Here is a 16,788-nt window from a genome sequence, read left to right as displayed (position 1 = left end):
CTTTCTCACGGCTGCCCGACCACATACCTCCATATTTTTCCTCTAGATCGCGTTTCTGCGGAGCTCGGGCGGATTCCTGCTGAGACGAGATCATCACCAACCTCCGGAGCGCCGTCACGCTGCCGGAGAACTCTTCTACCTCTCCGTCTCTCTTGCTGGATCAAGAAGGCCGAGATCATCGTCGAGTTGTACGTGTGCTGAACGCGGAGGTGCCGTCCGTTCGGTACTAGATCGTGGGACTGATCGCGGGATTGTTCGCGGGGCGGATCGAGGGACGTGAGGACGTTCCACTACATCAACCGCGTTCTCTAACGCTTCTGCTGTTCGATCTACAAGGGTACGTAGATCACTCATCCCCTCTCGTAAATGGACATCACCATGATAGGTCTTCGTGCGCGTAGGAAATTTTTTGTTTCCCATGCGACGTTCCCCAACAGTGGCATCATGAGCTAGGTTCATGCGTAGATTGTTGGGGAACGTCGCATGGGAAACAAAAAATTTCCTACGCGCACGAAGACGTATCATGATGATGTCCATCTACGAGAGGGGATGAGTGATCTACGTACCCTTGTAGACCGTACAGCAGAAGCGTTAGAGAACGCGGTTGATGTAGTGGAACGTCCTCACGTCCCTCGATCCGCCCCGCGAACAATCCCGCGATCAGTCCCACGATCTAGTACCGAACGGACGGCACCTCCGCGTTCAGCACACGTACAGCTCGACGATGATCTCGGCCTTCTTGATCCAGCAAGAGAGACGGAGAGGTAGAAGAGTTCTCCGGCAGCGTGACGGCGCTCCGGAGGTTGGTGATGACCTTGTCTCAGCAGGGCTCCGCCCGAGCTCCGCAGAAACGCGATCTAGAGGAAAAACCGTGGAGGTATGTGGTCGGGCTGCCGTGGAAAAGTCGTCTCAAATCAGCCCTAAAACCTCCGTATATATAGGTGGGAGGGAGGGGAGGAGGCAGCCTCAAAACCTAAAGGTTTGGCCGAAATTGGAGGTGGAGGAGTCCTACTCCAATCCTACTTGGAGTAGGATTCCACCTTCCCACTTGGAAACTCTTTCCACCTTGTGTTTTTTTCCTTCTCAAACCTTATGGGCCTTAGTGGGAACTTATTCCAGCCCACTAGGGGCTGGTTTATCTCTTCCCATAGCCCATGAGACCCCTTGGGGCGTGACACCCCTCCCGATGGTCCCCGGCACCCCTCCCGGCACTCCCGGTACACTACCGATGAGCCCGAAACTTTTCCGGTAATGCACGAAAACCTTCCGGTAACCAAATGAGGTCATCCTATATATCAATCTTCATTTCCGGACCATTCCGGAAACCCTCGTGACGTCCGTGATCTCATCCGGGACTCCGAACAACATTCGGTAACCAACCATATAACTCAAATACGCATAAAACAACGTCGAACCTTAAGTGTGCAGACCCTGCGGGTTCGAGAACTATGTAGACATGACCCGAGTGACTCCTCGGTCAATATCCAATAGCGGGACCTGGATGCCCATATTGGATCCTACATATTCTATGAAGATCTTATCGTTTGAACCTCAGTGCCAAGGATTCATATAATCCCGTATGTCATTCCCTTTGTCCTTCGGTATGTTACTTGCCCGAGATTCGATCGTCAGTATCCGCATACCTATTTCAATCTCGTTTACCGGCAAGTCTCTTTACTCGTTCCGTAATACAAGATCCCGCAACTTACACTAAGTCACATTGCTTGCAAGGCTCGTGTGTGATGTTGTATTACCGAGTGGGCCCCGAGATACCTCTCCGTCACACGGAGTGACAAATCCCAGTCTCGATCCATACTAACTCAACTAACACCTTCGGAGATACCTGTAGAGCATCTTTATAGTCACCCAGTTACGTTGCGACGTTTGATACACACAAAGCATTCCTCCGGTGTTAGTGAGTTATATGATGTCATGGTCATAGGAACAAATACTTGACACGTAGAAAACAGTAGCAACAAAATGACACGATCAACATGCTACGTCTTATTAGTTTGGGTCTAGTCCATCACATGATTCTCCTAATGATGTGATCCCGTTATCAAGTGACAACACTTGCCTATGGCCAGGAAACCTTGACCATCTTTGATCAACGAGCTAGTCAACTAGAGGCTTACTAGGGACAGTGTTTTGTCTATGTATCCACACAGGTATTGTGTTTCCAATCAATACAATTATAGCATGGATAATAAACGATTATCATGAACTAAGAAATATAATAATAACTAATTTATTATTGCCTCTAGGGCATATTTCCAACAGTCTCCCACTTGCACTAGAGTCAATAATCTAGTTCACATCACCATGTGATTCCAACGAATCCAACACCCATATGGGGTCTGATCACGTCTTGCTCGTGAGAGAGGTTTTAGTCAACGGTTCTGAAACTTTCAGATCCGTGCGTTCTTTACAAATCTTTATGTCATCTTATAGATGCTGCTACTACGTGCTATTCGGAAATGCTCCAAATATCTACTCTACTATACAAATCCGTTTCACTACTCATAGTTATTCGGATTAGTGTCAAAGCTTGCATCGACGTAACCCTTTACGACGAACTCTTTAACCACCTCCATAATCGAGAAAAATTCCTTAGTCCATTAGTTACTAAGGATAAATTTTGACCGCTGCTAGTGATTCAATCATGGATCACTCTCTGTACCTCTCAACATACTTTGAGTCAAGGCACACATCAGGTGCGGTACACAGCATGGCATACTTTAGATTCTACGGCTAAGGCATAGAAGACGACCTTCGTCTATTCTCTTTATTCTGCCGTGGTCGGGTTTTGAGTCTTACTCAAATTCACACCTCACAACGCAACCAAGAACTCTTTCTTCGCTGATCTATTTTGAACTCCTTCAAAAACTTGTCAAGGCATGCATTTTATTGAAACTTTCATTAAGCGCTTTTGATCTATCTCCATAGATCTTTGATGCTCAACGTTCAAGTAGCGCAATCCAGGTATTCCTTTGAAAACTCCTTTCAAACAACCTTATATGCTTTACAGAGATTCTACATCACTTCTGATCCACAATATGTCAACCACATATACTTATCAGAAATTCTATAGTGCTCCCACTCACTTCTTTGGAAATACAAGTTTCTCATAAACCTTGTACAAACCCAAAATCTTTGATCATCTCATCAAAGTGTATATTCCAACTCCGAGATGCTTGCACCAGTCCATTGAAGGATCCCTGGAGCTTGCATACTTGCTAGTATCTTTAGGATCGACAAAACCTCCTGGTTGTATCACATACAATGTTTGCTCAAGGAAACCGTCGAGGAAACAATGTTTTGACATCCTACGTGCAATATTTCATAAATAATGCATCAACAACTAACATAATTCTAACAGACCTTTAGCATCGCTACGAGTGAGAAAGTCTCATCATAGTCAACTGTTTGATCTTGTCGAAAACATCTTTGCGACAAGTCGAGCTTTTCTTAATAGTGACTTATCACCATCATCGTCTGTTTTCCTTTAAAGATCCATCTTTACTCAATAGTCCTATGACCATCAAGTAATTCTTCCAAAGTCTACACTTTGTTTTCATCCATGGATCCTCTCTCGGATTTCATGGCTTCCAGCCATTTGTCGGAATCTGGGCCCACCATTGCTTTCTCCATAACTCGTAGGTTCACTGTTGCTCAACAACATGACCTCCAAGACAGGGTTACCGTACTACTCTGCAGCAGTACGCGACCTTGTCGACCTACGAGGTTTGTAGTAACTTGATTCGAAGCTCAATGATCACCATCATCAGCTTCCACTTCAATTGGTGTAGGCGCCACAGGAACAACTTCCTGCACCCTGCTACACACTGGTTGAAGTGATGGTTCAATAACCTCATCAAGTTCTACTACCCTCCAACTCAATTCTTTCGAGAGAAACCTTTCCTCGAGAAAGGATCCGTTTCTAGAAACAAACACTTTGCTTTCGGATCTGAGATAGGAGATGTACCCAACTGTTTTGGATATCCTATGAAGATGCATTTATCCGCTTTGGGTTCGAGCTTATCAGACTGAAACTTTTTCACATAAGTGTCGAAGCCCCAAACTTTCAAGAAATGACAGTTTAGATTTCTCTAAACCTCAGTCTATACTGTGTCATCTCAATGGAAATACGCGGTGCCCTATTTAAAGTGAGTGCGGTTGTCTCTAATGCATAACCCATAAACGATAGTGGTAATTCGATAAGAGACATCATAGTATGCACCATACCAAATAGTGCGTGGCTATGACATTCAGACACATCATCACACTATGATGTTCCAGGTGGCATGAACTGCGAAACAATTTCCACATTGTCTTAACTGCGTACAAAAACTCGTAACTCAGATATTCATTTCTATGATCATATCGTAGACAGTTTATCCTCTTGTTACGACGAACTTCACTCCGAAACAGAATTGAACTTTTCAATATTTCAGACTTGTGATTCATTAAGTAAATACTCTAGTATCTACTCAAATCATCATTGAAGTAAGAACATAATGATATCCACTGCGTGCCTCAGCACCCATTGGACTGCATACATCAAAATGTATCACTTCCAACAAGTTACTATCTTGTTTCATCTCAATGAAAATAAGGCCTTGCTCATGTGGTATGATTTGCATGTCACTAGTGATTCGAAATCAGGTGAGTACAAAGATCCATCAGCATGGAGCCTCTTCATGCAATTTATACTAACATGACTCAAGCGGCAGTGCCACAAGTAAGTGGTACTATCATCATTAACTCGTATCTTTTTGGCACCAATATTATGAACATGTGTAACACTACGATCGAGATTCAATAAACCATTGAAGGTGATTATTCAAGAAAATAGAGTAACCATTATTCTCCTTAAATGAATAATCGTATTGCAATAAACACGATCCAATCATGTTCATGCTTAACGCAAGCACCAAATAACAATTATTTAGGTTTAACACCAATCCCGATGGTAGAGGGAGCGTGCGACGTTTGATCATATCAACCTTGGAAACACTTCCAACACGTATCGTCACCTCGTCTTTAGCTAGTCTCCGTTTATGCCGTAGCTTTCATTTCGTGTTATTAATCACTTAGCAACCGAACCGGTATCCAATACCCTCATGCTGCTAGGAGTACTAGTAAAGTACACATCAACATCATGTATATCAAATACACTTCTTTCGACTTTTGCCAGCCTTCTTATCTACCAAGTATCTTGAGTTGCTCCGCCTCAGTGATTGTTCCCCTCATTACAGAAGCACTTAGTCTCGGGTTTGGGTTTAATCTTGGGTCTCTTCATTAGTGCAGCAACTGTTTTGCCGTTTCACGAAGTATCCCTTCTAGCCCTTGCCTTTCTTGAAACTTAGTGGTTTTACAAACCATCAACTATTGATGCTCCTTCTTGATTTCTACTTTCGCAGTGTCAAACATCGCGAATCGCTCAAGGATCATTGTATGTGTCCTTGATATGTTATAGTTCATCACGAAGCTCTCACAGCTTGGTGGCAGTGACTTTGGAGAACTATCACTATCTTATCTGGAAGATTAACTCCCACTTGATTCAAGCGATTGTCGTACTCAGACAATCTGAGCACACGCTCAACGGTTGAGCCTTTCTCCTTTACTTTGTGGACAAAGAATCTTGTCGGAGGTCTCGTACCTCTTAACAAGGGCACAAGCATGAAATCACAATTTCATCTCTTTAGAACATCACTTATGTTCCGTGACGTTTTACAACGTTTTCGGCGCCTTGCTTCTAAGCCATTAAGTATTTTGCACTGAACTATCGTGTAGTCATCAGAAACGTGTATGTCGGATGTTCATAGCATCCACAGACGACGCTCGAGGTGCAGCACACCGAGTGGTGCATTAAGGACATAATCCTTCTGCGCAGCAACGAGGACAATCCTCGGTTTTACAGACCCAGTCTGCAAAGTTTTGCTACTATCAATTTTCAACTAAATTTTCTCTAGGAACATGTAAAAACAGTAGAGCTATAGTGCAAGCTACATCGTAATTCGCAAAGACCATTAGACTATGTTCATGACAATTAGTTCAATTAATCATATTACTTAAGAACTCCCACTCAAAAAGTACATCTCTCTAGTCATTTGAGTGGTACATGATCCAAATCCACTATCTCAAGTCCGATCATCACGTGAGTCGAGAATAGTTTCAGTGGTAAGCATCTCTATGCTAATCATATCAACTATACGATTCATGCTCGACCTTTCGGTCTCATGTGTTCCGAGGCCATGTCTGCACATGCTAGGCTCGTCAAGCTTAACCCGAGTGTTCCGCGTGCGCAACTGTTTTGCACCCGTTGTATGTGAACGTTGAGTCTATCACACCCGATCATCACGTGGTGTCTCGAAACGACGAACTGTAGCAACGGTGCACAGTCGGGGAGAACACAATTTCGTCTCGAAATTTTAGTGAGAGATCACCTCATAATGCTACCGTCGTTCTAAGCAAAATAAGGTGCATAAAAGGATTAACATCACATGCAATTCATAAGTGACATGATATGGCCATCATCACGTGCTTCTTGATCTCCATCACCAAAGCACCGGCACGATCTTCTTGTCACCGGCGTCACACCGTGATCTCCATCATCATGATCTCCATCAATGTGTCGCCATCGGGGTTGTCGTGCTACTCATGCTATTACTACTAAAGCTACATCCTAGCAAAATAGTAAACGCATCTGCAAGCACAAACGTTAGTTATAAAGACAACCCTATGGCTCCTGCCGGTTGCCGTACCATCGACGTGCAAGTCGATATTTCTATTACAACATGATCATCTCATACATCCAATATATCACATCACATCGTTGGCCATATCACATCACAATCATACCCTGCAAAAACAAGTTAGACGTCCTCTAATTTTGTTGTTGCATGTTTTACGTGGTGACCATGGGTATCTAGTAGGATCGCATCTTACTTACGCAAACACCACAACGGAGATATATGATTTGCTATTTAACCTCATCCAAGGACCTCCTCGGTCAAATCCGATTCAACTAAAGTTGGAGAAACCGACACTTGCCAGTCATCTTTGAGCAACGGGGTTGCTCGTAGCGATGAAACCAGTCTCTCGTAAGCGTACGAGTAATGTCGGTCCAAGCCGCTTCAATCCAACAATACCGCGGAATCAAGAAAAGACTAAGGAGGGCAGCAAAACGCACATCACCGCCCACAAAAACTTTTGTGTTCTACTCGAGAATACATCTACGCATGAACCTAGCTCATGATGCCACTGTTGGGGAACGTCGCATGGGAAACAAAAAATTTCCTACGCGCACGAAGACCTATCATGGTGATGTCCATCTACGAGAGGGGATGAGTGATCTACGTACCCTTGTAGACCGTACAGCAGAAGCGTTAGAGAACGCGGTTGATGTAGTGGAACGTCCTCACGTCCCTCGATCCGCCCCGCGAACAATCCCGCGATCAGTCCCACGATCTAGTACCGAACGGACGGCACCTCCGCGTTCAGCACACGTACAGCTCGACGATGATCTCGGCCTTCTTGATCCAGCAAGAGAGACGGAGAGGTAGAAGAGTTCTCCGGCAGCGTGACGGCGCTCCGGAGGTTGGTGATGACCTTGTCTCAGCAGGGCTCCGCCCGAGCTCCGCAGAAACGCGATCTAGAGGAAAAACCGTGGAGGTATGTGGTCGGGCTGCCGTGGAAAAGTCGTCTCAAATCAGCCCTAAAACCTCCGTATATATAGGTGGGAGGGAGGGGAGGAGGCAGCCTCAAAACCTAAAGGTTTGGCCGAAATTGGAGGTGGAGGAGTCCTACTCCAATCCTACTTGGAGTAGGATTCCACCTTCCCACTTGGAAACTCTTTCCACCTTGTGTTTTTTTCCTTCTCAAACCTTATGGGCCTTAGTGGGAACTTATTCCAGCCCACTAGGGGCTGGTTTATCTCTTCCCATAGCCCATGAGACCCCTTGGGGCGTGACACCCCTCCCGATGGTCCCCGGCACCCCTCCCGGCACTCCCGGTACACTACCGATGAGCCCGAAACTTTTCCGGTAATGCACGAAAACCTTCCGGTAACCAAATGAGGTCATCCTATATATCAATCTTCATTTCCGGACCATTCCGGAAACCCTCGTGACGTCCGTGATCTCATCCGGGACTCCGAACAACATTCGGTAACCAACCATATAACTCAAATACGCATAAAACAACGTCGAACCTTAAGTGTGCAGACCCTGCGGGTTCGAGAACTATGTAGACATGACCCGAGTGACTCCTCGGTCAATATCCAATAGCGGGACCTGGATGCCCATATTGGATCCTACATATTCTACGAAGATCTTATCGTTTGAACCTCAGTGCCAAGGATTCATATAATCCCGTATGTCATTCCCTTTGTCCTTCGGTATGTTACTTGCCCGAGATTCGATCGTCGGTATCCGCATACCTATTTCAATCTCGTTTACCGGCAAGTCTCTTTACTCGTTCCGTAATACAAGATCCCGCAACTTACACTAAGTCACATTGCTTGCAAGGCTCGTGTGTGATGTTGTATTACCGAGTGGGCCCCGAGATACCTCTCCGTCACACGGAGTGACAAATCCCAGTCTCGATCCATACTAACTCAACTAACACCTTCGGAGATACCTGTAGAGCATCTTTATAGTCACCCAGTTACGTTGCGACGTTTGATACACACAAAGCATTCCTCCGGTGTTAGTGAGTTATATGATGTCATGGTCATAGGAACAAATACTTGACACGCAGAAAACAGTAGCAACAAAATGACACGATCAACATGCTACGTCTTATTAGTTTGGGTCTAGTCCATCACATGATTCTCCTAATGATGTGATCCCGTTATCAAGTGACAACACTTGCCTATGGCCAGGAAACCTTGGCCATCTTTGATCAACGAGCTAGTCAACTAGAGGCTTACTAGGGACAGTGTTTTGTCTATGTATCCACACAAGTATTGTGTTTCCAATCAATACAATTATAGCATGGATAATAAACGATTATCATGAACTAAGAAATATAATAATAACTAATTTATTATTGCCTCTAGGGCATATTTCCAACATAGATGTCTTCTCGAGTAGAACACAAAAGGTTTTGTGGGCGGTGATGTGCGTTTTGCTGCCCTCCTTAGTCTTTTCTTGATTCCGCGGTATTGTTGGATTGAAGCGGCTTGGACCGACATTACTCGTACGCTCACGAGAGACTGGTTTCATCGTTACGAGTAACCCCCTTTGCTCAAAGATGACTGGCAAGTGACGGTTTCTCCAACTTTAGTTGAATCGGATTTGACCGAGGAGTTCCTTGGATGAGGTTAAATAGCAACTCATATATCTCCGTTGTGGTGTTTACGTAAGTAAGATGCGATCCTACTAGATACCCTTGGTCACCACGTAAAACATGCAACAACAAAATTAGAGCACGTCTAACTTGTTTTTGCAGGGTATGATTGTGATGTGATATGGCCAATGATGTGATGTGATATATTGGATGTATGAGATGATCATGTTGTAATAGAAATATCGACTTGCACGTCGATGGTACGGCAACCGGCAGGAGCCATAGGGTTGTCTTTATACTAACATATGTGCTTGCAGATGCGTTTACTATTTTGCTAGGATGTAGCTTTAGTAGTAATAGCATAAGTAGCACGACAACCACGATGGCAACACATTGATGGATGATCATGGTGTGGCGCCGGTGACAAGAAGATCGTGCCGGTGCTTTGGTGATGGAGATCAAGAAGCACGAGATGATGGCCATATCATGTCACTTATGAATTGCATGTGATGTTAATCCTTTTATGCACCTTATTTTGCTTAGAACGACGGTAGCATTATGAGGTGATCTCTCACTAAAATTTCAAGACGAAATTGTGTTCTCCCCGACTGTGCACCGTTGCTACAGTTCGTCGTTTCGAGACACCACGTGATGATCGGGTGTGATAGACTCAACGTTCACATACAACGGGTGCAAAACAGTTGCGCACGCGGAACACTCGGGTTAAGCTTGACGAGCCTAGCATGTGCAGACATGGCCTCGGAACACATGAGACCGAAAGGTCGATCATGAATCATATAGTTGATATGATTAGCATAGGGATGCTTACCACTGAAACTATACTCAACTCACGTGATGATCGGACTTGGGATAGTGTAAGTGGATCATGAACCACTCAAATGACTAGAGAGATGTACTTTTTGAGTGGGAGTTTAGCATATAATTTGATTAAGTTGAACTCTAATTATCTTGAACATAGTCTAAGTCCACTTTGAATATATTTGTGTTGTAGATCATGGCTCACGCAAGTGTCATCCTGAATTTTAATACGTTCCTAGAGAAAGCTAAGTTGAAAGATGATGGAAGCAACTTTGTAGACTGGGCTCGTAATCTTAAGCTAATCTTACAAGCTGGAAAGAAGGATTATGTCCTTAATGCTGCGCTAGGAGATGAACCACCCGCTACGGTTGATTAGGATGTTAAGAACGCTTGGTTAGCACGTAAGGAGGACTACTCAATAGTTCAATGTGCAGTCTTGTATGGCTTAGAACCGGGACTTCAACGTCGCTTTGAGCGTCATGGAGCATTTGAGATGTTCCAGGAGTTGAAGTTTATCTTTCAGAAGAACGCCCGGATCGAGAGGTATGAGACCTCCGATAAATTCTATGCTTGCAAGATGGAGGAAAACTCGTCTGTCAGTGAACATGTGCTCAAAATGTCTGGGTACTCAAACCGTCTAGCTGAACTGGGGATTGAACTCCCGCAAGAAGCTATCACTGACAGAATCCTTCAATCACTGCTGCCAAGATATAAAGGCTTTGTGTTGAACTACAACATGCAAGGGATGAACAAGTCTCCCGGCGAGTTGTTTGCAATGCTGAAAGTCGAAGAGTCTGAACTCCGTAAAGAGCATCAAGTGTTGATGGTGAGCAAGACCACTAGTTTCAAGAGAAACGGCAAAGGCAAGAAGGGCAATTGAAGAAGAGCGGCAAGCCTGTTGCCAATCTGCCGAAGAAACCCAAGGCTGGACCTAAGCCTGAAACAGAGTGCTTCTATTGCAAGGGTATGGGTCACTGGAAGCGCAATTGCCCCAAGTATCTGGCAGATAAGAAGGCGGGCAAAGAAAAATCAGGTATATTTGATATACATGTTATTGATGTGTACTTAACCGGCTCTCGTAGTAGTGCCTGGGAATTCGATACCGGTTCTGTTGCTCACATTTGCAACTCGAAGCAGGAACTGCGGAATAGACGAAGGCTGGCGAAAGACGAAGTGACGATGCGCGTAGGAAACGGTTCCAAGGTTGATGCAATCGCCGTCGGCACAGTGTCACTTCAACTACCATCGGGATTAGTGATGAACTTAAATCATTGTTATTTAGTGCCTGCGTTGAGCATGAACATTATATCTGGATCTTGTTTATTGCGAGACGGTTACTCTTTTAAGTCTGAGAATAATGGTTGTTCTATTTCTATGAGTAACATCTTTTATGGTCATGCACCGAATGTGAGAGGATTGTTCATATTGAATCTCGATAGCGATACACATATACATAACATTGAGACCAAAAGAGTTAGAGTAAACAATGATAGCGCCATATTTTTGTGGCACTGCCGCTTGGGTCATATTGGTGTAAAACGCATGAAGAAACTCCATGCTGATGGACTTTTGGAGTCACTTGACTTTGATTCACTTGACACGTGCGAACCATGCCTCATGGGCAAGATGACTAAGACTCCGTTCTCCGGAACGATGGAGCGTGCAAGTGACTTATTGGAAATCATACATACCGATGTGTGTGGTCCAATGAGCGTGGAGGCACGCGGCGGATATCGTTATTTTCTCACCTTCACTGACGATTTAAGTAGATATGGTTATGTCTACTTGATGAAGCACAAGTCTGAAACATTTGAAAAGTTCAAGCAATTTCAGAGTGAAGTGGAAAATCATCGTAACAAGAAGATCAAGTTCCTACGGTCTGATCGTGGGGGTGAATATCTGAGTTTCGAGTTTGGTGCTCACTTAAGACAATGTGGAATTGTTTCGCAGTTAACACCGCCTGGAACACCACAGCGTAATGGTGTGTCCGAACGTCGTAATCGTACTTTGTTAGAGATGGTGCGATCTATGATGTCTCTTACTGATTTGCCGTTATTATTTTGGGGTTATGCATTAGAAACAGCTGCATTCACTTTAAATAGGGCACCATCGAAATCCGTTGAGACGACACCATACGAACTGTGGTATGGCAAAAGGCCAAAGTTGTCATTTCTTAAAGTTTGGGGATGTGATGCTTATGTCAAAAAGCTTCAGCCTGAAAAGCTGGAACCCAAAGCGGAAAAGTGCGTCTTCATAGGTTACCCAAAAGAGACAGTTGGGTACACCTTCTATCTCAAATCCGAGGGCAAAGTGTTTGTTGCTAAGAACGGAACTTTTCTCGAGAAGGAGTTTCTCTCGAGAGAATTGAGCGGGAGGCAGATAGAACTTGACGAGGTTGTCGAACCTCTCATTCCTCTGGATGGTGGCGCAGGGCAAGGGGAAACCTGTGTCGTTGCGACGCCGGTTGAGGAGGAAGTTAATGATGATGATCATGAAACTCCAGTTCAAGTTTCTGTTGAACCACGCAGGTCGACGAGATCACGCGCTGCTCCAGAGTGGTACGGTAATCCCGTCTTATCAATCATGTTGTTAGACAACAATGAACCTGCAGATTATGAAGAAGCAATGGTGGGCCCAGATTCCAACAAATGGCTAGAAGCCATGAAATCCGAGATAGGATCCATGTATGAGAACAAAGTGTGGACTTTGGAGATACTACCTGAGGGCCTCAAGGCTATTCAGAACAAATGGATCTTTAAGAAGAAGACGGACGCTGACGGTAATGTGACCGTTTATAAAGCTCGACTTGTGGCAAAGGGTTTTTCACAAGTTCCAGGAGTTGACTACGATGAGACTTTCTCACCCGTAGCGATGCTTAAGTCCGTCAGAATCATGTTAGCAATAGCTGCATTTTTCGATTATGAAATCTGGCAGATGGATGTCAAAACGGCGTTCCTTAACGGTTTCCTTAAGGAAGAGTTGTATATGATGCAACCCAAAGGTTTTGTCGATCCTAAAAATGTTGACAAGGTGTGCAAGCTCCAGCGATCCATTTATGGACTGGTGCAAGCATCTCGGAGTTGGAACAAACGCTTTGATGAGGTGATCAAAGCATTTGGGTTTATACAAGTGGTTGGAGAATCTTGTATTTACAAGAAGGTGAGTGGGAGCTCTGTGGCGTTTCTAATATTATATGTGGATGACATATTACTGATTGGAAACAACGTAGAGCTTTTGGAGAGCATAAAAGGTTACTTGAATAAAAGTTTCTCTATGAAGGACCTAGGAGAAGCTGCTTACATACTAGGCATTAAGATCTATAGGGATAGATCAAAACGCCTGATAGGACTTTCACAAAGCACATACCTTGATAAAGTTTTGAAGAGGTTCAAAATGGAACAGTCCAAGAAAGGGTTCTTGCCAGTGTTACAAGGTACGAGATTGAGTAAGACTCAGTGCCCAGCAACTGATGAAGATAGAGAGCATATGCGCTCCGTCCCCTATGCTTCGGCCATAGGTTCTATCATGTATGCAATGCTGTGCACTAGAACGGATGTTAGCCTGGCCATAAGTATGGCAGGTAGGTTCCAGAGTAATCCAGGAGTGGATCACTGGACGGCGGTCAAGAATATCCTAAAGTACCTGAAAAGGACTAAGGAGATGTTTCTCGTGTATGGAGGTGACGAAGAGCTCGCCGTAAAAGGTTACGTCGATGCAAGCTTTGACACAGATCCGGACGACTCTAAGTCGCAAACCGGATACGTATTTATTCTTAATGGGGGTGCAGTAAGCTGGTGCAGTTCCAAGCAAAGCGTCGTAGCAGATTCTACATGTGAAGCTGAGTACATGGCTGCCTCGGAGGCGGCTAAGGAGGGTGTCTGGATGAAGCAGTTCATGACGGATCTTGGGGTGGTGCCAAGTGCACTGGATCCAATAACCTTGTTCTGTGACAACACTGGTGCCATTGCCTTAGCAAAGGAACCAAGGTTTCACAAGAAGACCAGACACATCAAACGACGCTTCAACCTCATCCGCGACTACGTCGAGGAGGAGGACGTAAATATATGCAAAGTGCACACGGATCTGAATGTAGCAGACCCGCTGACTAAACCTCTTCCACGGCCAAAACATGATCGACACCAGAACTGTATGGGAGTTAGATTTATTACAATGTAATTCACATGGTGATGTGAGGGCTAGATTATTGACTCTAGTGCAAGTGGGAGACTGTTGGAATTATGCCCTAGAGGCAATAATAAATGTATAGTTATTATTATAATTCCTGTATCAAGATAATAGTTTATTATCCATGCTATAATTGTATTGAATGAAGACTCATTTACATGTGTGGATACATAGACAAAACACCGTCCCTAGCATGCCTCTAGTTGGCTAGCCAGTTGATCGATGATAGTCAGTGTCTTCTGATTATGAACAAGGTGTTGTTGCTTGATAACTGGATCACGTCATTGGGAGAATCACGTGATGGACTAGACCCAAACTAATAGACGTAGCATGTTGATCGTGTCATTTTGTTGCTACTGTTTTCTGCGTGTCAAATATTTATTCCTATGACCATGAGATCATATAACTCACTGACACCGGAGGAATGCTTTGTGTGTATCAAACGTCGCAACGTAACTGGGTGACTATAAAGATGCTCTACAGGTATCTCCGAAGGAGTTAGTTGAGTTAGTATGGATCAAGACTGGGATTTGTCACTCCGTATGACGGAGAGGTATCTCGGGGCCCACTCGGTAATACAACATCACACACAAGCCTTGCAAGCAATGTAACTTAGTGTAAGTTGCGGGATCTTGTATTACGGAACGAGTAAAGAGACTTACCGGTAAACGAGATTGAAATAGGTATACGGATACTGACGATCGAATCTCGGGCAAGTAACATACCGAAGGACAAAGGGAATGACATACGGGATTATACGAATCCTTGGCACTGAGGTTCAAACGATGAGATCTTCGTAGAATATGTAGGATCCGATATGGGCATCCAGGTCCCGCTATTGGATATTGGCCGAGGAGTCTCTCGGGTCATGTCTACATAGTTCTCGAACCCGCAGGGTCTGCACACTTAAGGTTCGACGTTGTTTTATGCGTATTTGAGTTATATGGTTGGTTATCGAATGTTGTTCGGAGTCCCGGATGAGATCACGGATGTCAGGAGGGTTTCCGGAATGGTCCGGAAACGAAGATTGATATATAGGATGACCTCATTTGATTACCGGAAGGTTTTCGGAGTTACCGGGAATGTACCGGGAATGACGAATGGGTTCCGGGAGTTCACCGGGGGGGGCAACCCACCCCGGGGAAGCCCATAGGCTTTGGGGAGACACACCAGCCCTTAGTGGGCTGGTGGGACAGCCCCAAAGGGGCCTATGCGCCAAGAGAAAGAAAATCAAAGGAAAAGAAAAAAAAAAGGAGGGAAGAAGTGGGAAGGGAGGGGGACTCCTCCCACCAAACCAAGTCCAACTCGGTTTGGGGGGGGGAGTCCTCCCCCCCTTGGCTCGGCCGACCCCTTGGGAGTCCCTTGGACCCCAAGGCAAGGTCCCCCTCCCTCCTCCTATATATATGGGGCTTTTAGGGCAGATTTGAGACGACTTTCTCACGGCTGCCCGACCACATACCTCCATAGTTTTTCCTCTAGATCGCGTTTCTGCGGAGCTTGGGCGGAGCCCTGCTGAGACGAGATCATCACCAACCTCCGGAGCGTCGTCACGCTGCCGGAGAACTCTTCTACCTCTCCGTCTCTCTTGCTGGATCAAGAAGGCCGAGATTATCGTCGAGCTGTACGTGTGCTGAACGCGGAGGTGCCGTCCGTTCGATACTAGATCGTGGGACTGATCGCGGGATTGTTCGCGGGACGGATCGAGGGACGTGAGGACGTTCCATTACATCAACCGCGTTCTCTAACGCTTCTGCTGTTCGATCTACAAGGGTACGTAGATCACTCATCCCCTCTCGTAGATGGACATCACCATGATAGGTCTTCGTGCGCGTAGGAAAATTTTTGTTTCCCATGCGACGTTCCCCAACAATATGATCTCATGGTCATAGGAACAAATACTTGACACGTAGAAAACAATAGCAATAAAACGACACGATCAATATGCTACGTTCAAAGTTTGGGTCTAGTCCATCACATGATTCTCCTAATGATGTGATCCAGTTATCAAGTGACAACACTTGCATATAGTCAGAAAACCTTGACTATCATTGATCAACTGGCTAGCCAACTAGAGGTTTGCTAGGGACGTTGTTTTGTCTATGTATCCACACATGTATCTATGTTTTCATTCAATACAATTATAGCATGGATAATGAATGATTATCTTTAAACAGGAAATATAATAATAACTAATTATCATTGCCTCTAGGTCATATTTCCAACAGCTTCACGGCATGGGTGGCGGTGGCATTGGCGGCATGGGTGGCGGTGGCATAGGCGGCATAGGTGCCATGGGTGGCTTCGGAGCACCTCCGGGCGGCATTGGCGGCATGGGTGGCGGTGGCATGGGCGGCATGGGTGGCGGTGGCATGGGAGGCATGGATGGCTTTGGAGCACCTCCGGGCTGCATTGGCGGCATGGGAGGCGGTGGCATTGGCGGCATGGGTGGCGGTGGCATGGGCGGCATGGGTGGCGGTGGCATGGGAGGCA

Source organism: Hordeum vulgare, chromosome 5H, assembly GCF_904849725.1.
Source record: "Hordeum vulgare subsp. vulgare chromosome 5H, MorexV3_pseudomolecules_assembly, whole genome shotgun sequence".
In the NCBI taxonomy this organism is placed as follows: Eukaryota; Viridiplantae; Streptophyta; class Magnoliopsida; order Poales; family Poaceae; genus Hordeum; species Hordeum vulgare.
This window is presented reverse-complemented; position numbering follows the sequence as displayed.